This window comes from Pseudophryne corroboree, chromosome 1, assembly GCF_028390025.1.
Source record: "Pseudophryne corroboree isolate aPseCor3 chromosome 1, aPseCor3.hap2, whole genome shotgun sequence".
In the NCBI taxonomy this organism is placed as follows: domain Eukaryota; kingdom Metazoa; phylum Chordata; class Amphibia; order Anura; family Myobatrachidae; genus Pseudophryne; species Pseudophryne corroboree.
In genome coordinates, this window is record NC_086444.1 from 968,754,741 (window position 1) to 968,780,741 (window position 26,001).

The 26,001-nt window shown below is 47.1% G+C and overlaps 1 protein-coding gene across 3 annotated transcripts in view; it reads left to right on the plus strand.

The window, feature by feature from the left end:
• CTSO (cathepsin O) overlaps positions 1-26,001 on the plus strand; it is a 106,082-nt gene that overhangs the window by 24,014 nt on the left and 56,067 nt on the right. The window lies entirely within an intron of this gene.

The following is a 26,001-nucleotide window of genomic DNA, read 5'->3' on the forward strand; positions in this document are numbered from 1 at the left end:
CTTTTCGTATGGGCTCAATGGGCAGTTGCCCAAGCTGATAGCTAAGCTCCACACGCCTGATATGCAGTTTCATATTTTTATCCCATTGAAAGCTAAGAATCTATTTCCGGGAACCGGAGATTTCTGCAGTCAAGCAGGCTGCCCTCCCACCGGAAAATTATGAATATTAAGCCCACTACACTATCCACCCCTCCCCTGTGTATTAAACTATTAAACACCTCCTACCACCCTGGAAGTCATGTACCGGAGCCCCTTCATTCAGCCCAATGCCCCCTTCTACAGTTGGTGTTCTACTTCTGTCCCGTCTCCCACCAACTGTGCGTTAAAGGAGTAATTAACAGGGATCACTGTTTCGGGATGCTGAGCGGAAGATGGAACACTCCCTACCACCCGCGGGACATCAAAGCTGCCGCTGATAGCACCCCCCACCCCTACAGCTAGAGGGTAGAGGCCCAAGTGCATTGCTTTGCCCAGGGGCCTACACTGCTGTTAAGATGGCCCTGCAAAATTACACTTTTCTCATACGTCCTAGAGGATGCTGGGGATGCTTCAAGAACCATGGGGTATAGACGGGATTCGCAGGAGACATGAGCACTTTAAGACTTTAAATGTGTGTGAACTGGCTCTTCCCTCTATGCCTCTCCTCTAGACTCCAGTTAGATTCTGTGCCCAGTGAGACTGGATGCACACTGAGGAGCTCTCCAGAGTTTCTCAGAAAAAAGACTTTATGTTAGATTTATTATTTTCAGGGAGACCTGCTGGCAACAGGCTCCCTGCATCGTGGGACTGAGGGGAGAGAAGCAGACCTACTTCTGAGAGTTTCAAGGCTCTGCTTCTTAGGCTACTGGACACCATTAGCTCCAGAGGGTCTGATCGCTAGGTACGCCTAGAAGCTCGTTCCCGGAGCCGCGCCGTCACCCCCCTTGCAGAGCCAGAAGTCAGAAGCCGGGTGAGTAGAAGAAGGTCAGAAGAATTCAATGACGGCAGAAGATTTCAGTGACGGCTTTCAGGTACCGCGCTGCGAGCCATGCTCCCACATACAAAGCGGCACTGCAGAATGCAGGGCGCAGGGGGGGCGCCTTGGGCAGCATAAAACCTCATTAGCAACTGGCATAAGATTATACAGTGCCTGGGCACTAAATACAGACCCCCGCCAGTATAAATATATAAAAATAAGCGGGACTGAAGCACGCCATTAAGGGGGCGTGGCTTAGCCCTCACAGCTCTAACCAGTGCTATTTTCTCTTCACAGCTGCTGAGACGCTGAGCCTGGCCTCCCACACTGCTGTACAAGTCACAGGGTGCAAAACGGGGGGGGAGGGGGGGGCACAGTTGATTTGGTGCTATTTTATTGATATTAAAAGTGCTAACAGGTCTGGGCAATATATTACACGCATCAGAACCGGGATAGGCGCTGGGTTGTGAGCTGGCAGAACTCCCTCTGTGTTTCTCTAACAGGCTTTGCTGTGGTTCTGTCCCCTATAGCCCCAGTGTGTTGTGGGTGTCGGTACGCGTGTGTCGACATGTCTGAGGCTGAGTGCTCTTCCCAGGAGAAGGCTGGAGTGGGGACATAAAAGGCTGTGGGAGTGACCCTGTCTGCACCGCCGACGGCTGATTGGGTAAATGTTTTGAGTGTTTTGAATGCTAATGTGGCTCGATTGAATAAAACATTGGATAAATCTGAGTCTCAGAACCAGACATGGAGAAAATCCATGGATGATGCATTATCATAAGTTCAGACCCCCTCGGGGTCACAGAAGCGTTCATTTACCCTGATAGCGGATACAGATACCGACACGGACTCTGATTCCAGTGTTGACTATAGTGATGCCAGATTGAATCCTAAACTGGCTAAAAGCATTCAGTACATGATTGTGGCGATAAAAGACGTATTACATATCACGGAAGACCCTGCTGTTCCTGATACTAGGGTCTGTATGTTTAAGGGAAAGAAACCTGAGGTGACGTTTCCTCCCTCTCATGAACTGAACGCTCTTTTTGAAAAAGCTTGGGAAAATCCTGACAAGAAGTTACAGGTTCTCTGGGGACAGGGAAAAGTGGGAGTTAACTCCCATGGTGGACAAAAGCTCTATCGCGTCTGTCCAAAAAGGTGGCGCTTCCGTCTCCTGACACGGCAGCCCTAGAGGATCCTGCGGATCGTAAGCAGGAAAATACACTAAAATCCATTTATGTCGCTACAGGTGTGCTGCTCAGGCCTGCCGTTGCATCGGCATGGGTAAGTAGCGCTATTGAAAAGAGGGCAGATAACATGTCATCTGATATAGATTCCCTGGACAGGGATAGCGTTCTTTTGACACTGGGTCATATTAGGGATGCTATCTAAAGGAAGCTGCGAAGGATATTGGCCTTTTGGGATCAATGGCCAATGACATGGCAGTCTCGGCTAGGAGGGCATTTTGGATTCATCAATAGAATGCTGATGCTGACTCTAAAAAGGCTATGGAGTCTCTGCCGTATAAAGGTGGTGTCTTGTTTGGTGACGGCCTCGCTGACCTGGTATCTACGGCTACCACGGGTAAGTCATCGTTTCTACCTTATGTCCCTGCACAACAAAAGAAAACGCCACACTATCGGATGCAGTCCTTTCGGCCCAATAAATACAAAAAAGGACGAGGGTCTTCCTTCCTTGCTGTGAGGAGAAGAGGAAGGGGAAAAGGGTTACAGGCTGTGGCAAGTTCCCAAGAGCAGAAGTCCTCCCCGGCTTCTACCAAATCCACCGCATGACGCTGGGGCTCCTCTGCGGGAGTCCGCACCGGTGGGGGCCCACGTCTCCGACTCTTCAGTCAGGTCTGGGTTTACTCGGCCACGGATCCTTGGGTATTGGAAATAGTAGCCCAAGGGTACAAATTGGAGTTTCAAGACGTACCCCCTCACCGATTTTTCAAATCTGCCTTTCCAGCTTCTCTTCCAGAAAGGGAGGTAGTATGCGCTGCAATACTAAAGCTGTGTCAAAATCAAGTCATTGTCACGGTACCCCCGTCACAACAGGGGGAAGGCTTTTATTCGAGCCTGTTCGTGGTCCCGAAGCCGGATGGCTCCGTCAGACCAATTCTGAACCTAAAATCCCTCAATTTCTATCTAAAAAAATTTAAATTCAAGATGGAATCTCTCCGAGCAGTGATCTCCAGTCTGGAGGAGGGGAATTTTATGGTGTCGGTTGACATAAAGGATGCTTACTTACACGTCCCCATATATCCTCCACATCAGGCTTATCTGAAGTTTGCTGTTCTGGATTGTCATTACCAATTTCAGACGTTGCCGTTTGGTCTGCCCACGGCTCAGAGGATTTTCACCAAGGTTATGGCAGAAATGATGGTTCTCCTGCGCAAGCAGGGAATCACAATTATCCCGTACTTGACAATCTCCTGATAAAGGCGAGATCCAAGGAGCAATTACTGAAAAACGATACGCTATCCCTGACAATTCTGCAACAACATGGTTGGCGCCTAAACTTGCCAAAATCACAGTTGGTTCCGACACCACAGCTGTCATTCTTGGGTATGATTCTGGATACAGAATTACAGAGAGTATTTCTTCCGGTGGAACAGACTCTGGAAATACAGAACATGGTCAAACAGATTCTGAAACCGGCAAGTGTCGATTCTTCAATGCACTCTGTTGCTGGGGAAGATGGTGGCGGCCTACGAGGCCATTCAGTTTGTCAGGTTCCATGCCAGGGTATTTCAGTGGGACCTGTTGGACAAGTGGTCCGGGTCTCACCTGCACATGCACCGGAAAATAATCCTATCTTCCGGGACCAGAATCTCTCTCCTGTGGTGGCTGCACAGTTCTCACCTCCTAGAGAGACGCAGGTTCGGGATTCAGGATTGGATCCCGGTGACCACAGATGCAAGTCTCCGAGGCTGGGGAGCAGTCACACAGGGGGAAAATTTCCAGGGAAAATGGTCCAGCCAGGAAGCTTGTCTGCACATAAACATTCTGGAATTAAGGGCCATTTACAACGGCCTTCTGCAAGCGGAACATCTTCGCTGTCTGCCCGTCTTGATTCAGTCAGACAACATAACAGCAGTGGCGTACATAAACCGCTAGGGCGGAACAAAGAGCAGAGCGGCGATGGCAGAGGCCACAAAAATTCTTCGCTGGACGGAGAAACATGCAAGCGCTCTGTCAGTAGTCTTCATTCCAGGAGTGGACAACTGGGAAGCAGAATTCCTCAGCAGACACGATCTCCATCCAGGAGAGTGGGGTCTTCATCAAGAGGTCTTTGCAGAAGTGACAAGTCGTTGGGGAATTCCTCAAATAGACATGATGGCGTCTCGCCTCAACAAGAAACTTCAGAGATATTGTTCCAGGTCGAGGGACCCTCAAGCAATAGCGGTGGACGCCCTGGTGACACCGTGGGTGTTTCAGTCGGTCTATGTGTTCCCTCCACTTCCACTCATTTCAATGGTGATAAAGATCATAAGAAGAACAAGGGTTCAGGCGATACTCATTGTTCCGGACTGGCCAAGGAGGGCCTGGTATCTGGATCTTCAAGAATTGCTCATAGAAGATCCCTGGCCTCTTCCTCTACGAGAGGACCTGTTACAGCAAGGCCCGTGAGTGTATCAAGACTTACCGCGGCTGCGTTTGACGGCATGGCGGTTGAACGCCAAATCCTAGCCCGAAAGGGTATTCCCAGTGAAGTCATTCCCACACTACTTCAGGCTAGAAAAGCAGTAACGGCGAAGCATTACCACCGTATTTGGAGAAAATGTGTCTTGGTGTGAATTCAAGAAGGCTCCTACGGAAGAATTTCAGCTGGGGCGTTTGCTCCATTTTTTGCAAGCAGGTGTGGATGCGGGTCTAAAGTTAGGCTCCATTAAAGAATTGGCCTCCCTTCCAGAAGTTTAGACCTTCGTGAAATGCATTCTGCACATCCAACCTCCCTTTGTGCCCCCAGTGGCACCATGGGATCTTAATGTGGTTCCTGCAATCTCATTGGTTTAAACCTTTACGTAAGGTTGAGTTGAAATTCCTTACTTGGAAAGTAGTCATGCTGTTGGCCTTGGCATCCGCAAGGCGGGTGTCTGAATTGGCGGCTTTGTCGCACAAAAGCCCCTATTTAATCTTCCATGCAGATAGAGCGGAGTTGAGGACTCGGCAGCAATTTCTGCCAAAAGTGGTTTCATCGTTTCACATAAACCAGCCTATTGTGGTGCCAGTGGCTACTGACGCCTTGGCGCAATCGAAGTCTCTTGATGTGGTCTGAGCTTTGAAAATCTATGTCGCCAGAACGGCTCAGATTAGGAAAACAGAGGCTCTGTTTGACCTGTGGGCTCCCAACAAGATTGGGGTTCCTACTTCCAAGCAGACTATTGCACGCTGGATCTGTAATACGATTCAGCAGGCTCATTCTACAGCGGGATTGCTGTTACCGAAATCGGTGAAGGCCCATTCTACCAGATAGGTGGGCTCATCCTGGGCGGCTGCCCGAGGGGTCTCGGCATTACAGCTTTGCCAAGCTGCTACTTGGTCAAGATCAAACACCTTTGCGATGTTTTACAAGTTTGATACCCTGGCTGAGGAGGACCTCTTGTTTGGTCAGTCGGGGCTGCAGAGTCATCCGCACTCTCCCGCCGGTTCTAGAGCTTTGGTATAAACCCCATGGTTCTTGAAGCATCCCCAGCATCCTCTAGGACGTATGAGAAAATAGGATTTTAATACCTACCAGTAAATCCTTTTCTCTGACGTCCTAGTGGATGCTGGGAACTCCGTAAGGACCATGGGGAATAGACAGGCTCCGCAGGAGACCGGGCACTCTAAAAGAAAGATTAGGTACTATCTGGTGTGCACTGGCTCCTCCCTCTATGCCCCTCCTCCAGACCTCAGTTAGAATCTGTGCCCGGCCAGAGCTGGGTGCTCCTAGTGGGCTCTCCTGAGCTTGCTAGAAAGAAAGTATTTGTTAGGTTTTTTATTTTCAGTGAGATCTGCTGGCAACAGACTCACTGCTACGTGGGACTGAGAGGAGAGAAGCAAACCTACCTGCTTGCAGCTAGCTTGTGCTTCTTAGGCTACTGGACACCATTAGCTCCAGAGGGTTCGAACACAGGGCCTGACCTCGATTGTCCGTTCCCGGAGCCGCGCCGCCGTCCCCCTTGCAGGGCCAGAAGACAGAAGAGAAGCGATGAAACCGGCGGCAGAAGACTCCTGTCTTCATTAAGGTAGCGCACAGCACCGCAGCTCTGCACCATTGCTCCCACAGCACACCACACACTCCGGTCACTGTAGGGTGCAGGGCGCTGGGGGGGGGGGGGGTGGCGCCCTGGGCAGCAATAAGAATACCTTTGGCATAAAAATACACATAATACAATCTGTGACTATTGTCAAAGTCAGAAAATATCACGCTGCACATTGCCATATATGCACCTCATGCGTGTGCCCGCTGCACGAGCATGAGCTCTCCCGTGCGTGCGTATACTCGCGGTCGCGTGCACTCGCAGGCGCGCGGTATGCGCATTTACGGTAAAGTTTGTGTGCGTCTAGCGGGCGACTCAATCGTGACATATTTTAGTCATATGTATTTTGTAGATTATGGTCCTTTTGATAGAATCTGAAAGTTTAATTAATATAGCATGTTCGGGGACAGAGAGATTCCTCTTTGTTTGATACGAAGGGTCAGACAGGGGTTACACAGTGGTGTTTAGTATCCATCGGAAGAGAATATAATTAGCAATATTCCGGTGTTGGTTTGAAGCAGATTACTCGCTCGTGCGTATAGTTATGGGCATAAGAAGTTTATGGACATTTACTATATTTGCACTTTATTACCCATGCGGCGGGAAACCCAGTTTCCCTCCCACCTGAGCAGTTTGAAATAGTCACAGCCCACCTGTATGAACCAACCTATGACCTTTAGTTATAATGCAGAGAGACGAATTCCTGTGTCCAATGAACAATAAGAATGTAGGGACCATTGTACTGTATTGTGTGTAAGTGTATATAAAGACAAGCCGACCTGGGCCAGCTCTCTACTCTTTTCAACGGTTCTCATCACTGATAATCGGGAGCTGGATATCCAGGAAGGCGCATGCGATTGTTTCCACTGTGCGTAAGTTCTCTGCAACCATATTTATCTCTTACTTAATGTTATAAGCCATTCTCTCTCTCCTTCCCCCTTAAATGTAATTGTATCTTTATTGTATTTTATGTGTAGTAATTCGGTTAGGTATTTTATGTTATTTTGGTAGTGTATAACTTGTATTGTGTTATTCTTTTGCAATTGAACGTTCATTCTCTCCCTTAAAGGTGTTGGAACCTTAGACCGGTATTAGAGTGTTTATTATATTGCTAAAAGGTTCTCAGAGCGTCACAGACGCTCATACAGCTTTGAAACTAACTGAGTTACATTGTGTTGCATTTACACCTTATCACTGCACAAGGGTTTACAGTATAAGTACATTGTTTATGGTATAGTTATAAAGGTTTAACTCTGTGAGCGTCAGCGCCGCTTGTGATCTCCTCGTGGTCTCGAGCGTCCGCTACGCTGATAGCGTATCATTACATTGGTCGACGGCCTATAGCGTGCTTGCCTTTACGCTCTAAGCCGTGAGCGAACGTGCCGCTCGTGCGTCTCGTCCACGGCTAAGCGTTCGTTACGCTACGTGCGTACTCTTACGGTATTCCATACGCCAATTGCGTACTGTGTTCATTAACCTTTTAGAGTGTTTAATATACGATATAGATTAGGCTTTATCAATTGGGGACTCGCCCGCTCTTCACATATCTGCACTAGGTAATTTCTGTAGACATTATCGGTCAGCAAAAGGCGGGAGGTAATATTCCTCGTAGTGCTGACCAGATAAACGTCTGCTTCGCTTAGTAAGGAGTGCTGAAGGAATCCGGAACCGGAAGGTAAGAACAGTACGTTATTGTCTTTTAAAACCTGTTTAGTTTCTGTTTTGCGAACGTACGCATAAGCAATAAGCATACACATCTGTATTTCTTGTTTAGTATTGTTTTCGTGCCTCATTCTCCTGATTGCCACATACTAGTGATAAACGTGCTGAGACATCTGTTGTTATTAATAGTTAAAAGATAAAAAGTAATATTTAAGGGAATAATTGTAAAAGGCACGCACACTATCTCGCCTAGAATACAAGGGAGATTTGAGTGGTGGTCAGTGAAGGATTACTGTTAAAGATCATTCACATTGATAAACGTGTAGTGTGTTACTGTGGACGTACTTGGTCTGTGTACACGTGTCCTTACAAGGGTAGGGCGTACGCAGCAAGGGTCGACGCACGGAGCGTATATCACGCAACGGAGCGTACGGATACGCCCACATGATACAAACCGCACGATAGTATTGTTTAGTAAGGCGATAAGGAAATAACGCGATAATAACACAGATCTATCTCAAATCCAAAAGTTTAAAGTTAAAAGAAATAACCTTCTCTGTTGCAATTCTTCTGGGTTAGGCTAATACCGAATGAAAGGATTTCTGCGCAGAAATAAAAATTAAAGTGTACATGTGGTAAGAGTGTGTGTGTATATATAAGAATTCTCTTTTATTACGGAAGTGGGAACCATAGTCCAGTAGAAAGAGGTACACCAGCGAGAGTGATATCGTGGGGTGGCTTGGGAGGCGTCCCTTGTTAGTCTCGACATATTAATGAGCAGTAGAGTCTGCTGTACATAACAGACCAGGAGGTCAAGGACCAGGAGGTTCAGGTACAGCAGACTAGAAGTAGAGAGCACAACCGAAGAGGGTTGGTGCGAGACCCATATAGGCCAACAAAGCTCAGGGCTGAAGGAATTCGCAGCAGAAATTTTCGATTCCACTGATCGTTCCGCACATAAGATTAGTTGCTTGTGTGCAGATACGATTGTACCGCATGTGATTGTTTGCATTAGCGTGTCTTGAATTCAGAAGAACGCTACTTGCACATTGTTAACGTGATTTGTGTAATTTTTTTTTATTTTAAGGGAAGTAGCCTGATCACTCAGGGACATTCCAGCGACTGACACTTGCTGGGGAGGGTAAGACACGCCCGAGCAAGTAGACGTACTTAGGTGCCCTAGGTTGGGTACGGAACCTCTGGGAACTTTGGTCGCCGTATTGGCCAGCGTGGACGGGAGTTAAGTGGGCGGACTTCGAAGCAAAACCCCCACCGCAGCCTTACCCCGAACATCTTGGTTTCTGTAAGGGTTGCCGAAGACCCTGATTTGAAGTCAGAGGTAGTGAAAGCAGCACCTGCAGAGATGGGGGCCAGTTGTTCAGGTAAGGGGCGATCAACCCAGGTTCAGGTTGATTTGGTAAACCGACCAATCGGATCGGCAATGTATATCATGTGTGAAAATTATGGTCATCACACATAAATGTTGTGCAATGAATGGGAAAGGATGACTGTGCATGACGGGGAAAAGTTTCCCCGGGTAGGTAGTTTTAACCCAGAAGTGTTACAGAATTTAAGGAGAAGAGTTTGCCTGATTAAATCTTCAAAAAGGCGTATTAAACATTATGATTATTTCTCTGACGTCCTAGTGGATGCTGGGAACTCCGTAAGGACCATGGGGAATAGCGGGCTCCGAAGGAGGCTGGGCACTCTTGAAAGATCTTAGACTACCTGGTGTGCACTGGCTCCTCCCACTATGACCCTCCTCCAAGCCTCAGTTAGATTTCGTGCCCGGCCGAGGTTGGATGCACACTAGGGGCTCTCCTGAGCTCTTAGAAAGAAATAGACTTAGGTTTTTTTATTTTCAGTGAGACCTGCTGGCAACAGGCTCACTGCAGCGAGGGACTAAGGGGAGAAGAAGCGAACTCGCCTGCTTGCAGCCGGATTGGGCTTCTTAGGCTACTGGACACCATTAGCTCCAGAGGGATCGACCGCAGGCCCAGTCCTTGGTGTTCGGTCCCGGAGCCGCGCCGCCGTCCCCCTTACAGAGCCAGAAGCAAGAAGATGGTCCGGAAAATCGGCGGCATGAAGACTCAGTCTTCACCAAGGTAGCGCACAGCACTGCAGCTGTGCGCCATTGCTCCTCTCACACACTTCACACTCCGGTCACTGAGGGTGCAGGGCGCTGGGGTGGGGCGCCCTGAGGCAGCAATAAAAACACCTTGGCTGGCAAAAATACCTCAATATATAGCCCCAGGGGCTATATATGAGGTAAATACCCCTGCCAGATTCCATAAAAAAGCGGGAGAATAGGCCGCGGAAAAGGGGCGGAGCTATCTCCCTCAAGCATACTGGCGCCATTTTCCCTCACAGCTCCGTTGGAGGGAAGCTCCCTAGCTCTCCCCTGCACAGAAAAGGGTTAAAAAAGAGAGGGGGGGCATTTAATTTAGGCGCAGTATACATTATATAAAAAAAAAGCAGCTATAGGGGACATAACTCAGTTAGTCCCTGCATTATATAGCGCTCTGGTGTGTGCTGGCATACTCTCACTCTGTCCCCCCAAAGGGCTTTTGTGGGTCCTGTCCTCGTTTAGAGCATTCCCTGTGTGTCTGCGGTGTGTCGGTACGGCTGTGTCGACATGTTGAATGAGGAGGCTTATATGGTGACGGAGCAGAGGCCGATATATGTGATGTAGCCCCCTGTGGGGCCGACACCAGAGTGGATGGATAGGTAAAAGGTATTAACCGACAGTGTCAACTCCTTACATAAAAGGATGGATGACGTAACAGCTGTGGGACAGCCGGCTTCTCAGCCCGCGCCTGCCCAGGCGTCTCAAAGGCCATCAGGGGCTCAAAAACGCCCGCTCTCTCAGATGGCAGACACAGATGTCGACACGGAGTCTGACTCCAGTGTCGACAAGGTTGAGACATATACACAATCCACTAGGAACATCCGTGACTTGATCCCGGCAATAAAAAATGTGTTACACATTTCTGACATTAACCCAAGCACCTCTATAAATGGGTTTTTAGGTTTGGGGAGAAAAACAGGCAGTGTTTTGTTCCCCCATCAGATGAATAAATGAAGTGTGTGAAAAGCGTGGGTTCCCCCGTTTAGAAACTGGTAATTTCTAAAAAGTTACTGATGGCGTACCCTTTCCCGCCAGGAGGATAAGTTACGCTGGGAGATATCCCCTAGGGTGGATAAGGCGCTCACACGGTTGTCAAAAAAGGTGGCACTGCCGTTTTAGGAACGGCCACTTTGAAGGTACCTGTTGATAAAAGACAGGAGGATATCCTGAAGTCTGTATTTACACACTCAGGTACTAGACGGAGACCTGCAGATCGTGCTGCTGCAGCGTGGTCGGTGACCCTGTCAAACATGAGAACATATTAAAGACGTCGTCTTATATATGAGGGATGCACAGATGGATATTTTGCCGGCTGGCATCCAAAATGAATGTAATGTCCATTCTGTCAGGAGGGTATTAGAGACCTGTCACGGGACAGGTGATGCTGACTTTAAAAAGATTCTGCCTTATAAGGGTGAGGAATTATTTGGGGATGGTCTCTGGGACCTCGTATCCACAGCCACAGCTGGGAAGAAATATTTTTACCTCAGGTTTCCTCACAGACTAAGAAAGCACTGTATCAGGTACAGTCCTTTCGGCTTCAGAAAAGCAAGCGGGTCAAAGGCGTTTCCCTTCTGTACAGAGACAAGGGAAGAGGGAAAAAGCTGCACCAGTCAGCCTGCTCCCAGATTCAAAATTCTTCTCTCGCTTCCTCTGAGCCCACAGCATGACGCGGGGGCTCCACAGGTGTAGCCAGGTACGGTGGGGGGCCGTCTAAAAAATTTCAGAGATAAGTGGGCTCGCTCACAGGTGGATCCCTGTTTCTTTCAAGAAGTATGTCAGGGGTACAAGCTGGAATTCGAGATATCTCCCCCCAGCCGTTTCCTAGATTATGGCTTGCCGACAACTCCCTCAGGCAGGGAGGCTGTACTAAAGGCAATTAATAAGCAGTATTCCCAACAGGTAATACTCAAGTGCCCCTACTTCAACAAGGACGGGGTTACTATTTTACACGGGTTGGGGTACCGAAACCGCATGGTTCGGTGTGACCCATTTATATTAAAATCCTTGAACACATACATAAAAAAATTCAAGTTCAAGATGGAATCGCTCGGGGCGGTTATTGCAAGCCTGGACGAGGGGGATTACATGGTATCCCAGGACATCAAGGATGCTTACCTGCATGTCCCGATTTACCATCCTCGCCAGAAGTACCTCAGATTTGTGGTACAGGATTACCATTACCAAGTCCAGACAGGACTGTACAAGGCACCGAGGGTGTTTACCGGGGTAATGGCCGAAATGATGATACTCCTTCGAAAAAAGGGAGTTTTTAATTATCCCGTACTTGGACAATCTCCTTATAAGGGCGAGGTCCAAGGAGCAGTTGCTAGTCGGGGTAGCACTATTTTGGAAAGTGCTACAACAGCAGAGTTGGATTCTAAACAGTCCAAAGTCACAGCTGGTTCCTATGACACGTCTACTGTTCCTGGGGATGGTTCTGGACACAGACCAGAAATAAGTGTTTCTCCGGTAGGAGAAAGCCAAGGAGCTGTCATCTCTAGTCAGAGACCTCCTGAAGCCAAAACAGGTATCGGTGCATCATTGCACGCGAATCCTGGGAATAAGGGTAGCTTCCTACGAAGCAATCCCATTCGGCAGGTTCCATGCAAGAATTTTTCAGTGGGACCTGTTGGACAAGTGGTCCGGATCGCATCTTCAAATGCATCGGCTGATAACCCTGTCTCCAAGGACCAGGGTATCTCTAAAATGGTGGCTGCAGAGTGCCCATCTTAAGGAGGGCCGCAGGTTCGACATACTGGACTAGGTCCTAGTGACCATGGAGGCCAGCCTTTGAGGCTGGGGGCAGTAACACAGGGAAGAAAATTCCAAGGACTTTGGTCAAGTCAGGTGACTTCTCTACACAGGCAAGACCTCTGCTTCAAAACCAGCCGGTACTGATCCAATCAGACAACATCACGGCGGTCGCCCATGTAAACCAACAGGGCGACACAAGAAGCAGGATGGCGATGGCAAAAGCCACAAGGATTCTCCGATGGGCGGAAAATCATGTGTTAGCACTGTCAACAGTGTTCATTCCCTGAGTGGACAACTGGGAAGCTGATCTTCTCAGCAGACACGACCTCCACCCGGGAGAGTGGGGACTTCATCCAGAAGTCTTCCAAAGGATTATACACCTTTGGGAAAGGCCACAGGTGGACATGATAGCGTCCCGCCTCAACAAAAAGCTATAAAAGATATTGCGCCAGGTCAAGGGACCCTCAGGCGATAGTTGTGGACGCTCTGGTAACACCGTGGGTGTACCAGTCGTTTTATGTGTTCCCTCCTCTGCCCCTCATACCAAAGGTATTGAGAATAATAATAAGAAGGCGAGGAGTAAGAACGATACTCATGGTTCCGGATTGGCCAAGAAGAGCTTGGTACCCAGAACTTCAAAAAATTATATCAGAGGACCCATGGCCTCTGCCGCTCAGACAGGACCTGCGGCAGCAGGGGCCCTGTCTGTTCCAAAACTTACCGCGGCTGCGTTTGACGGCATGGCGGTTGAACGCCGGATCCTGAAGGAAAAGGGCATTCCGGAGGAAGTCATTCCTACGCTTATTAAAGCTAGGAAAGAGGTTACAGCAAATCATTATCACCGCATATGGCGGAAGTATGTTGCATGGTGTGAGGCCGAAAAGGCCCCAACAGAGGAATTTCAACTAGGTCGATTTCTGCATTTCCTGCAAGCAGGAGTGAATATGGGCCTAAAACTGGGCTCCATTAAGGTACAGATCTCGGCTCTGTCGATTTTCTTTCAAAAAGAACTAGCTTCAGTACCTGAAGTTCAGACTTTTGTAAAGGGAGTGCTGCATATTCAGCCCCCGTTTGTGCCCCCTGTGGCACCTTGAGATCTCAACGTGGTGTTGAGTTTCTTAAAATCACATTGGTTTGAACCACTAAAAACCGTGGATCTGAAATATCTCACGTGGAAGGTGGTCATTGGCGGCTTTGTCCTGTAAAAGCCCTTATCTGATTTTCCATATGGATAGGGCAGAATTGAGGACTCGTCCCCAGTTTCTCCCTAAGGTGGTGTCAGCGTTTCACCTGAACCAGCCTATTGTGGTGCCTGCGGCTACTAGGGACTTGGAGGGCTCCAAGTTGTTAGACGTGGTCAGGGCCCTGAAAATATGTTTCCAGGACGGCTGGAGTCAGAAAATCTGACTCTCTGTTTATCCTATATGCACCCAACAAGCTGGGTGCTCCTGCTTCTACGCAGACTATTGCTCGTTGGATTTGTAGTACAATTCAGCTTGCACATTCTGTGGCAGGCCTGCCACAGCCAAAATCTGTCAATGCCCATTCCACAAGGAAGGTGGGCTCATCTTGGGCGGCTGCCCGAGGGGTCTCGGCTTTACAACTTTGCCGAGCTGCTACTTGGTCAGGGGCAAACACGTTTGCAAAATTCTATAAATTTGATACCCTGGCTGAGGAGGACCTGGAGATCTCTCATTCGGTGTTGCAGAGTCATCCGCACTCTCCCGCCAGTTTGGGAGCTTTGGTATAATCCCCATGGTCCTTACGGAGTTCCCAGCATCCACTAGGACGTCAGAGAAAATAAGAATTTACTCACCGGTAATTCTATTTCTCGTAGTCCGTAGTGGATGCTGGGCGCCCGTCCCAAGTGCGGTGTATCTGCAATACTTGTACGTAGTTATTGTTAACTAAATCGGGTTATTGTTGAGCCATCTGTTGAGAGGCTCGGTTGTTTCATACTGTTAACTGGGTTTCATATCACGAGTTATACGGTGTGATTGGTGTGGCTGGTATGAGTCTTACCCGGGATTCAAAATCCTTCCTTATTGTGTACGCTTGTCCGGGCACGGTGTCCTAACTGAGGCTTGGAGGAGGGTCATAGTGGGAGGAGCCAGTGCACACCAGGTAGTCTAAGATCTTTCTAGAGTGCCCAGCCTCCTTCGGAGCCCGCTATTCCCCATGGTCCTTACGGAGTTCCCAGCATCCACTACGGACTACGAGAAATAGAATTACCGGTGAGTAAATTCTTATTTTAACATTGTGGCAACAGGAAGGTGAAATACAAAGGGGGTTGGCGCAAGCCACTGGATCTAACCCTATCAGGAAACTGATAGCCACAGCACCCCCACCACCGTACATACCTGGAGAGAAATTGGTTGCAGAGAATGGCACTCAGGGTTATGTTAAATGTGTAGAAGTTAAGGATAATGTAACCAAAGTAATTAATGCTAACACTAATCCGTGCAAGTTGTACCCTGTTTTGAACTTTCCCCAGGATTGTGACCAAGAGGATGAGCCCACAACAATATCAGCACTCTCCCTAGCAGCCACCATATCAGAAACAGCAGTAGGCACGACTCAACCCGTAAGATTAGTATCAAAGGCCCCTAGCGGAGGGACAGGTGAGGTCGTATCGACTGGTAAGTACGGCACCATACACTATGCTGAAACCATTTCACCACATGTTGTAGAATCTACTCAGAATGATGTTGTCGGACTTAATCCTGTTAGGGTAATAGCAGTGCCAAATGGGAAAACTGACACTTCATGAGCAACTCCTGTCAGGAACATCGCCATGCACTGTCCCTTTTCCCGAGCAGAATTAAGATCAATGATGTCTGAATTCCCTGATCCTAGGAAAGACTTAGTTGCATGTCAAAAGTATATTAGGGAGCTAGGAAATTCTGCAGAGCCAAATAACAAAGATTGGAGGACAGTTTTGAGGGCATGTTTACCCCCCAGTGTTGATCCGTTAAAATTTATCGCTGATTGCAAGTTAGATGAGGAAGTACCACTAACAGACGAGTATAATCAGGATAATGTAAAGAGAATCAACTTACAGTTAGGGGTATATTTTCCTGCAGTAGTAAAGTGGAATAAAATCTTTACAATAAAACAAAAAGAAGGTGAATCCACACCAGAGTATTTTCACCGGGCTCTGCAGGATATGGCTAGGTACACTGGTATAGATGACATTAAAACTAATGTACACCACTGGGAAGTAGCTGTTTCAGTATTAATGGACGGTCTAAAAGAGGTTTTAAGGAACAGAATACAAACCACTAGGCCTGATTGGAGAGGTATGTCGGTGGATGCATTGGGAGAGGCTGCTGCTGGGCATGATCGGAATATCATCAGACACAGGGAGTCACAGAGTGATAAGTTAATGGCTGTGAGCATACAGGCCCTCACTACCCGGCCACCTCAGCCCAGAACTGTGACCCCTGTGGGTAAGTCAACAGGTATAAAATTTTATTGTTGCCACAGAGAGGGACACATAGCACGTGATTGTAAAGTAAGACCAATACAAAATTCATATCAACCCTATAGACAACGACCTGATACGAGACATTGGGATCAAGGACCGAAAGGGCGGAGCTATGAGCCACATGCAGGGGAAACAAAAAGGTATCCCCCAAGAAGAGACTGGCAAATCTCTGATGGTTCCCATCTACCCCCACCACAAGTAATTGCTGCCAGCGCGATTCAGGGAGGTCACCATACCCAATAGGGGTGTGGCCACACCTGTAATCTGCAGCCAGTGAAATTGATTGCAAGTCTTGGAAGTGAACCCGAGATCACAATTGATGTAGCTGGTAAATCATTAAATTTCCTTGTAGATACGGGGGCGGCCAAATCAGTAATAAATTCGACGGTGGGCATGAGAACCACTGGTAAGACAATTCCAGCCATGGGAGTAACGGGAGTAGTACAGCACTACCCTGTTAGCAAACCAGCAGAGATTACAATAGGGCCTTTGCATACCAAGCATTCCTTTTTGCTGGCTGCATCGGCACCGACTAATCTCCTGGGAAGAGATTTATTGTGTAAAATGGGGTGCGTCATTTACTGTACTCCTGAAGGTGTATTCTTAGACATACCTGAGAATCACGCTCAGGAAGTACGAGACATGCTAGACTCCCCATCAAAATTAATGTCACATACCGTTATGATAAATAGGAGATCATCCCAGGTTGAAGAAATTACATCCCAAATACCAGAGTCACTTTGGACTAAAGATGGACAAGACACTGGATTAATGGCAAACGTAGCTCCAGTAGTTGTGCAAGTAAAAGATGGTAGGATAGCTCCAAAAATCCCACAATACCCTCTGAAGCCAGAGGTGGAGTTAGGAGTATACCCCGTAATAGAGTGCTTGCTACAACAGGGCATTCTGGTAAGAACATCCAGCACTGCCAATAGTCCCATCTTCCCTGTGAAAAAGAGTGGGGGGAGGGGTTACAGGCTAGTGCAGGATCTAAGGGGGATTAACAAAATAGTTGAGAGTCAGTTCCCCGTAGTGCCAAATCCAGCTGTCATCCTTATGCAAATCCCTCCCACTGCGAAATTTTTCACTGTTATTGACCTCTGCTCCGCCTTCTTCTCGGTACCTCTGCACCCTGACAGCCAATATTTGTTTGCATTCACATACAGAGGAGTCCAATACACATGGACTCGATTACCACAAGGTTTCATAGACAGCCCAAGTATATTTTCACAGGCTTTGCATGATTGTTTACAGTCTTTCCAACCAGAGAATGGATCAATATTGATACAGTATGTGGATGATTTACTACTATGTTCAGATTCACTGGAAGCGTCCCTGAAAGATACGAAACAGCTCCTGTTTCATCTTTCAGACACAGGACACAAGGTTTCCAAAGACAAGTTGCAATTATGCCAGACTAAAGTAAATATTTAGGACACTGTCTGACACAAGGACTGAGACACCTGACCGCTGATAGAATTCAAGCAATTCGAGACATGACTCTGCCACAAACCCAGCAACTGATCAGAACGTTTCTAGGAATGTGTGGGTATTGCCATAACTGGATCCCAGGTTTTTCCATTCTAGCATTACCTTTGCAGGAGATGGTCTCATCAAACAAACCTGATCGGATTTCGCATACAGACGAATCCGAAATGGCATTTGAGAGACTTAAACAGTGCCTAACGCAGGCACCAGCATTAGGTATGCCAGACTATGGGAAACCCTTTGAGCTGTACGGAACAGAAAGTGCTGGTTGCGCGGCAGGCGTCCTAACCCAAAAGCACGGTGATGCCAGCAGGCCGGTAGCATACTACAGCGCTCAGCTAGATACGGTAGCGTGATCCCTCCCCACATGCTTGCGAAGTGTCGCTGCGATAGCATTGCTAGTAACGAAAAGCGAAGATGTAGTGCTAGGACACAACCTCACAATCCATACACCACATGCAGTGTCAGCCTTGCTGAATTCGGCTCAAACTAGACACGTCTCATCAGCACGGTTTACAAGATGGGAATTGGCATTAATGGCCCCCGTAAACATCACCATAAAGAGATGCAGTGCATTAAATCCGGCAACGTATCTCCCAGGTGTGCCTGGACAGGCACAAAGGGTGGAGGATGAGAGTAATAGTGAAGGAGGATTTAAGACAGGGGATGACACGCATGATTGTATGGAATATTTGACCCAAAATTTCACGGCAAGGCCTGACATCAGTGACAACCCACTGGAAGATGTAGATCTTACTTTCTACACTGACGGTAGTTGTCACAGACAGACGGACTCGGGAGACTTGTGTACTGGATACGCAGTCGTAGATGACCAAGGCACCATAGAAGCAGAACCGCTAGGCCCACCTCACTCAGCCCAGGTTGCTGAACTGGTAGCCCTAACCAGAGCATGTGAATTGGCTAAGGGCAAATCAGCCAATATCTATACCGATTCTAGATACGCATTCGGAGTAGTCCATGATTTCGGAGCCCTATGGCGCCTCAGAAATTTCATGACGGCAGCTGGTACACCGGTAGCGCATGCAGCTCACATCAAAAGGCTTCTAACAGCGATACAGGAACCTGACAGAGTGGCTGTTATCAAGTGTAAAGCACATACATATAGCCAAGACCCGGTATCACTTGGTAACAGCCGAGCAGACGAAGCTGTTAAGTTAGCAGCTGGTACCCCCAGACAAACAGACACCACACAACTGATGGTATTTAATACCGTCAACACACAGAAATTGTGTGAAATGCAAAATTTGTGTTCCACACAGGAAAAGGCAGTTTGGAGGGCAAAAGGATATGGCCAGGAGTCCTCAGGACTCTGGACAGATGGGCAGGGTAAACCAGTGGCACCCAGAGCATACCTTCCAAGTTTAGCAGAAGCAGCACATGGGCTGACTCATCTAGGCAAGGAAGGGATGTGCAAGTTGGTAAGAGCATATTGGTGCGCCCCAGGATTTTCTTCCCATGCGGGAAAGAGAGCAATGTCATGCCTCACCTGCTTGAGGAAGAATATCGGAAAGGCAATACCAACAGAACCATCTCATATCCCACCACAGGCGGCCCTTTTCAGGTAATACAAATTGATTTTATACAATTACCCCCTTGTCGAAATTTGAAGTATGTACTAGTTTGTATAGATGTGTTTTCAAATTGGGTCGAAGCATTTCCTGCGGCCACAAACACCGCTATGTTTACTGCTTAGAAAATTGTGCAGGAATTTGTGTGTAGATACGGTATCCCTAGAATAATTGAAAGTGATAGGGGTACCTATTTTACAGGTGATGTCTTTCAAGGAATGTGTAAGTTGATGGGAATTGATAGTAAGCTGCACACTCCGTACCGCCCCCAGGCGAGTGCGAAAGTAGAAAGAGTGAACAGCAGTATTAAAAATAAATTGAGCAAAGTTATGGCAGAAACAGGATTGACATGGCCAGAAGCTTTGCCCATTGTATTATACAGCATCAGAACCACTCCCAGGTCCCCTCTTAATCTGTCCCCCTTTGAAATTCTGTTTGGTCGACAACCACATGTTATGATTAACCCTCAGGATGATTTGAAGTGTAACAATGAAGTGACTGTAAAATACCTGGTTAACATGAGTAAACAGCTAAGGAATCAGAATGACAATTTGAAGTTAATGATTCCTGATCTGCCAGATAGTAATTGTCATGACATTGAACCTGGGGATTATGTAATGATACGGAATTTTCTACGCTCAGGTTGCCTTATTGACAGATGGGAAGGACCATACCAAGTCTTATTGGTTAGCACGACAGCATTGAAGGTTGCCGAGAGAGAGACTAGGGTTCATTCGTCCCATTGTAAGAAGGTTGCTGATCCAGAGTGGTCCCGTGATAAAGAACAGACGGTAGAGGAAGTTGTATCACTGGAGTGTCTGTTTCAGGAGGACTGAGACGGCACCTGAGCATTGAGAATAATAAGATCGGAGGCAGTTGTCGATTCCCTGTTCCCTTTTATTGTTTTTCTCCACTTCCCATCCCATCTCCCTCAATTATTTCTTTCCCCCTTCTCATTCTTCTCCATTTCCTCCTATAAGATGGACTTGCCCCAAGAGACTGTGATCCGGATTTTCCTGTTGACCATGATGCTGACCAGAGCAGTCTGTTCCGGCGAGAATACCATGGAGGTCGAGAGAGGTTCTGAAATGGGTTCTGATGACAAAGTTGGAGGCGTAGATTTCCAAGAACAACATAATCATCAAGCAAAGGCGAGTATCAGAAAACGATCCGATAGCATTGACAATAGGAGGAATTGTGAAGGATTGTTAGCTGAAGAGAACCGTATCTGTAGACTCTGTGACAGTGTAGTTGAGGATGGGTGCATCAAGAAATGTCAGTCCAGTTTTAATATCCACATGGACCGGCATCCATTGAGTGACTATCACTCCTTAGTGGGTAAAGTGTTAAATCAGACAGATTGTTGGGTATGCTCTCAAGTACCTCAAGGCCATAGCAAATCAGGATTAGTACCATTCCCTTTAACTATAGAGGAGGTACTTGAGCTAAGTGGTGGGAGGCCGGTGGACAGGAGGTTTAATATCTCCAGTCCTCCTAGTTTGAAGCTCCACCAATATCATGTGGATAGATCCCTAGTATGTTTTAACATTTCCAATCCCCGAAAGCCGGGAAATTGGGAAGTGTCATGGAATAACCAAACCATGACCTTTTCATACAGAGCCGATAGAATGCCTACAGATACAGAACTTATACGCCACATAGCCGGTAGTGGAAAATATTTCCGATATAGGTATACCCTAGGAAGTAGGATCATGAGAGTTGGAGAAGTATCACCAGGATACTGTGCACATATCGTACAAACTGATACGTGTACTAAACAGATGGGAGAATTAGGGTTAGGAGATTTCATATGGAAAATGTGTAATATGGTTATGTCCTACTCCGTCCCATATGTTCTCCCCGATGATGCATATTTCATATGCGGGAGGAAGGCGTATAAGTGGCTTGCCCCAAACTCAGAAGGGTTATGTTATATTGGAAAAGTACTGCCTGAGGTAATGACCATATCCCACATAAAAATGAAGGATATTCACCGCAGTGCCCAAGCTCCTTATACTCACACTCATTACGAGCACATCGTTAAACGGCACCTGATAGAAAGAACAGAGCATCCGGCCTCTGACCTGATCCATGAATCCACCGGGATTCAATTCCTAATCGCTTTAGATATCACTCGTACCGCCAGAGGAGTGATAAATTATAAATATATATCTGCGCTTGCAAATTTATTAGACAATATCACTGAAATGTATGATGACACATTCAGGTATACCGGAAGGGAGCTCCAAGCTTATAAAACAGAACTGGTTCAGCATAGGATGGTTCTTAATTATCTCACGGCAGTGACGGGTGGATATTGTGTCACACTGGCAACGCAGTACGGCGTAAAATGCTGCACTTATATTACGAATAGCACCGAGGACCCGGTCGAGGTCATAGACAAAAAGATGGATGACATTCTCCAATTAAAGTGGGAGTTACGCAGGAGACACAATCTCACCCTTGCTGCTGTGGGTAATGAGCTGACCGGTTGGGTGTCATGGTTGAACCCGCGAAATTGGTTCTCTGGTTTAGGAGAATGGGCTCAAGGAATTATCATGGATGTAGGGAAATTTCTTTTGTGTATTCTGGGTGTCATCATATTGGTCGGTCTGATATTTAGATGCGTTCGGGTTTTAACAAAGTGTAAATGTAGCGCCCGAGTGATGAGTTTAAGAAGTGAAGATACTGTAATAACAACGACTGATTTGGTTTATGACCCAACGATAGAGACAATGTTGTGATGAAAATGTGATTCCACGGTCCGTTTCTTTCACCCGTTTCTCCTTTGTTTTCCTCCAAGGTAAAAAGACATCCGCTTGGAAGAAGAATTTGACAACCTTTTACACAGACAACTGATGGACTATGCCATAGACCCCCATATCCCTAGTACCTTTAATTTTACGCTAGCCCAACACTTTTTGTAAGTCTATGGACATTGAAAAAGCTTTTTGCACACCGTTTATAGCAAAAGCATCGGGAGACTACAGTCAACATGTACATCAAGACAAGACACAAGACAAGACCTCAATCGGCAAATATATATTAAACTCACATAGTTTATGACTGCATTTACCATAATTGCTCTTTATCTTCATCTCTACAACCTTCAGGTAATAACACACATAGTCGATAGGAAATATAGGCACAGATATCAGCACTCACATATCCCCCCATTCATGTATCATCAACTAAAATGTGCTCCCCCATTTTGTTGCAACCAAAAGCCGAAAAGAGCTCGGTAAAGTTTGACAGCCCATCCACAGACCCGTACCACGGGATAAGAAGGGAATTCAAATGTATACTTCGCAATACCTCGAAGCTTGATCTAAAACACGTACAGCACGATGATACATGACCCCTCAAACATGGACTCATACATACATGCTTCTACTATCTCACTAGGTCATACCGTTTTCCCACCTTCTTCTCTTCTCCCCTACCCAATCATAGAAATGTATTATACATGACATATATTTTTCTCTTTTTGAACTGTTTTAGGAAGTGGCAGTTCTTGGTGACTGTCAAAGGGTGGACTGTCAAAGTCAGAAAAATATCACGCTGCACATTGCCATATATGCACCTCATGCGTGTGCCCGCTGCACGAGCATGAGCTCTCCGTGCGTGCGTATACTCGCGGTCGCGTGCACTCGCAGGCGCGCGGTATGCGCATTTACGGTAAAGTTTGTAGATTATGGTCCTTTTGATAGAATCTGAAAGTTTAATTAATATAGCATGTTCGGGGACAGAGAGATTCCTCTTTGTTTGATACGAAGGGTCAGACAGGGGTTACACAGTGGTGTTTAGTATCCATCGGAAGAGAATATAATTAGCAATATTCCGGTGTTGGTTTGAAGCAGATTACTCGCTCGTGCGTATAGTTATGGACATAAGAAGTTTATGGACATTTACTATATTTGCACTTTATTACCCATGCGGCGGGAAACCCAGTTTCCCTCCCACCTGAGCAGTTTGAAATAGTCACAGCCCACCTGTATGAACCAACCTATGACCTTTAGTTATAATGCAGAGACGAATTCCTGTGTCCAATGAACAATAAGAATGTAGGGACCATTGTACTGTATTGTGTGTAAGTGTATATAAAGACAAGCCGACCTGGGCCAGCTCTCTACTCTTTTCAACGGTTCTCATCACTGATAATCGGGAGCTGGATATCCAGGAAGGCGCATGCGATTGTTTCCCCTGTGCGTAAGTTCTCTGCAACCATATTTATCTCTTATTTAATGTTATAAGCCATTCTCTCTCTCCTTCCCCCTTAAATGTAATTGTATCTTTATTGTATTTTATGTGTAGTAATTCGGTTAGGTATTTTATGTTATTTTGGTAGTGTATAACTTGTATTGTGTTATTCTTTTGCAATTGAACGTTCATTCTCTCCCTTAAAGGTGTTGGAACCTTAGACCGGTATTAGAGTGTTTATTATATTGCTAAAAGGTTCTCAGAGCGTCACAGACGCTCATACAGCTTTGAAACTAACTGAGTTACATTGTGTTGCATTTACACCTTATCACTGCACAAGGGTTTACAGTATAAGTACATTGTTTATGGTATAGTTATAAAGGTTTCTCTATCGTCCTAGTGGATGCTGGGGTTCCTGAAAGGACCATGGGGAATAGCGGCTCCGCAGGAGACAGGGCACAAAAGTAAAGCTTTCCGATCAGGTGGTGTGCACTGGCTCCTCCCCCTATGACCCTCCTCCAAGCCAGTTAGATTTTTGTGCCCGGCCGAGAAGGGTGCAATCTAGGTGGCTCTCCTAAAGAGCTGCTTAGAAAAGTTTAGCTTAGGTTTTTTATGTTACAGTGAGTCCTGCTGGCAACAGGATCACTGCAACGAGGGACTTAGGGGAGAAGAAGTGAACTCACCTGCGTGCAGGATGGATTGGCTTCTTGGCTACTGGACATCAGCTCCAGAGGGACGATCACAGGTACAGCCTGGATGGTCACCGGAGCCTTGCCGCCGGCCCCCTTGCAGATGCTGAAGTAAGAAGAGGTCCAGAATCGGCGGCAGAAGACTCCTCAGTCTTCTAAAGGTAGCGCACAGCACTGCAGCTGTGCGCCATTTTCCTCTCAGCACACTTCACACGGCAGTCACTGAGGGTGCAGGGCGCTGGGAGGGGGGCGCCCTGGGAGGCAAATGAATACCTATTTTGGCTAAAAATACCTCACATATAGCCTCCGGAGGCTATATGGAGATATTTAACCCCTGCCAGAATCCGTTAAGAGCGGGAGACGAGGCCGCCGAAAAAGGGGCGGGGCCTATCTCCTCAGCACACAGCGCCATTTTCCCTCACAGAAAGGCTGGAGGGAAGGCTCCCAGGCTCTCCCCTGCACTGCACTACAGAAACAGGGTTAAAACAGAGAGGGGGGGCACTAATTTGGCGCTAGAAATATATAAAAAAGATGCTATAAGGGAAAACACTTATTTAAGGTTGTCCCTATATAATTATAGCGTTTTTGGTGTGTGCTGGCAAACTCTCCCTCTGTCTCTCCAAAGGGCTAGTGGGTCCTGTCCTCTATCAGAGCATTCCCTGTGTGTGTGCTGTGTGTCGGTACGTGTGTGTCGACATGTAGGAGGACGATGTTGGTGAGGAGGCGGAGCAATTGCCTGTAATGGTGATGTCACTCTCTAGGGAGTCGACACCGGAATGGATGGCTTATTTAGGGAATTACGTGATAATGTCAACACGCTGCAAGGTCGGTTGACGACATGAGACGGCCAACAAACAATTAGTACCGGTCCAGACGTCTCAAAAACACCGTCAGGGGTTTTAAAACGCCCGTTTACTTTAGTCGGTCGACACAGACACGGACAGGGACACTGAATCCAGTGTCGACGGTGAATAAACAAACGTATTCCTTATTAGGGCCACACGTTAAAGGCAATGAAGGAGGTGTTACATATTTCTGATACTACAAGTACCACAAAAGAGGGTATTATGTGGGATGTGAAAAAACTACCATAGTTTTTCCTGAATCAGATAAATTAAATAAAGTGTGTGATGATGCGTGGGTTCCCCCCGATAGAAAATTATGGGCGGTATACCCTTTCCCGCCAGAAGTTAGGGCGCGTTGGGAAACACTCCTTAGGGTGGATAAGGCGCTCACACGCTTATCAAAACAAGTGGCGGTACCGTCTATAGATAGGGCCGTCCTCAAGGACCAGCTGACAGGAGGCTGGAAAATATCATAAAAAGTATATACACACATACTGGTGTTATACTGCGACCAGCGATCGCCTCAGCCTGGATGTGCAGAGCTGGGGTGGCTTGGTCGGATTCCCTGACTAAAAATATTGATACCCTTGACAGGGACAGTATTTTATTGACTATAGAGCATTTAAAGGATGCATTTCTATATATGCGAGATGCACAGAGGGATATTTGCACTCTGGCATCATGAGTAAATGCGATGTCCATAACTGCCAGAAGATGTTATGGACACGACAGTGGTCAGGTGATGCAGATTCCAAACGGCACAAAGGTGTATTGCCGTATAAAGGAAGAGGAGTTATTTGGGGTCGGTCCATCGGACCTGGTGGCCACGGCAACTGCTGGAAAATCCACCGTTTTTTACCCTAAGTCACATCTCTGCAGAAAAAGACACCGTCTTTTCAGCCTCAGTCCTTTCGTCCCTATAAGATCATATCTGCCCAGGGATAGAGGAAAGGGAA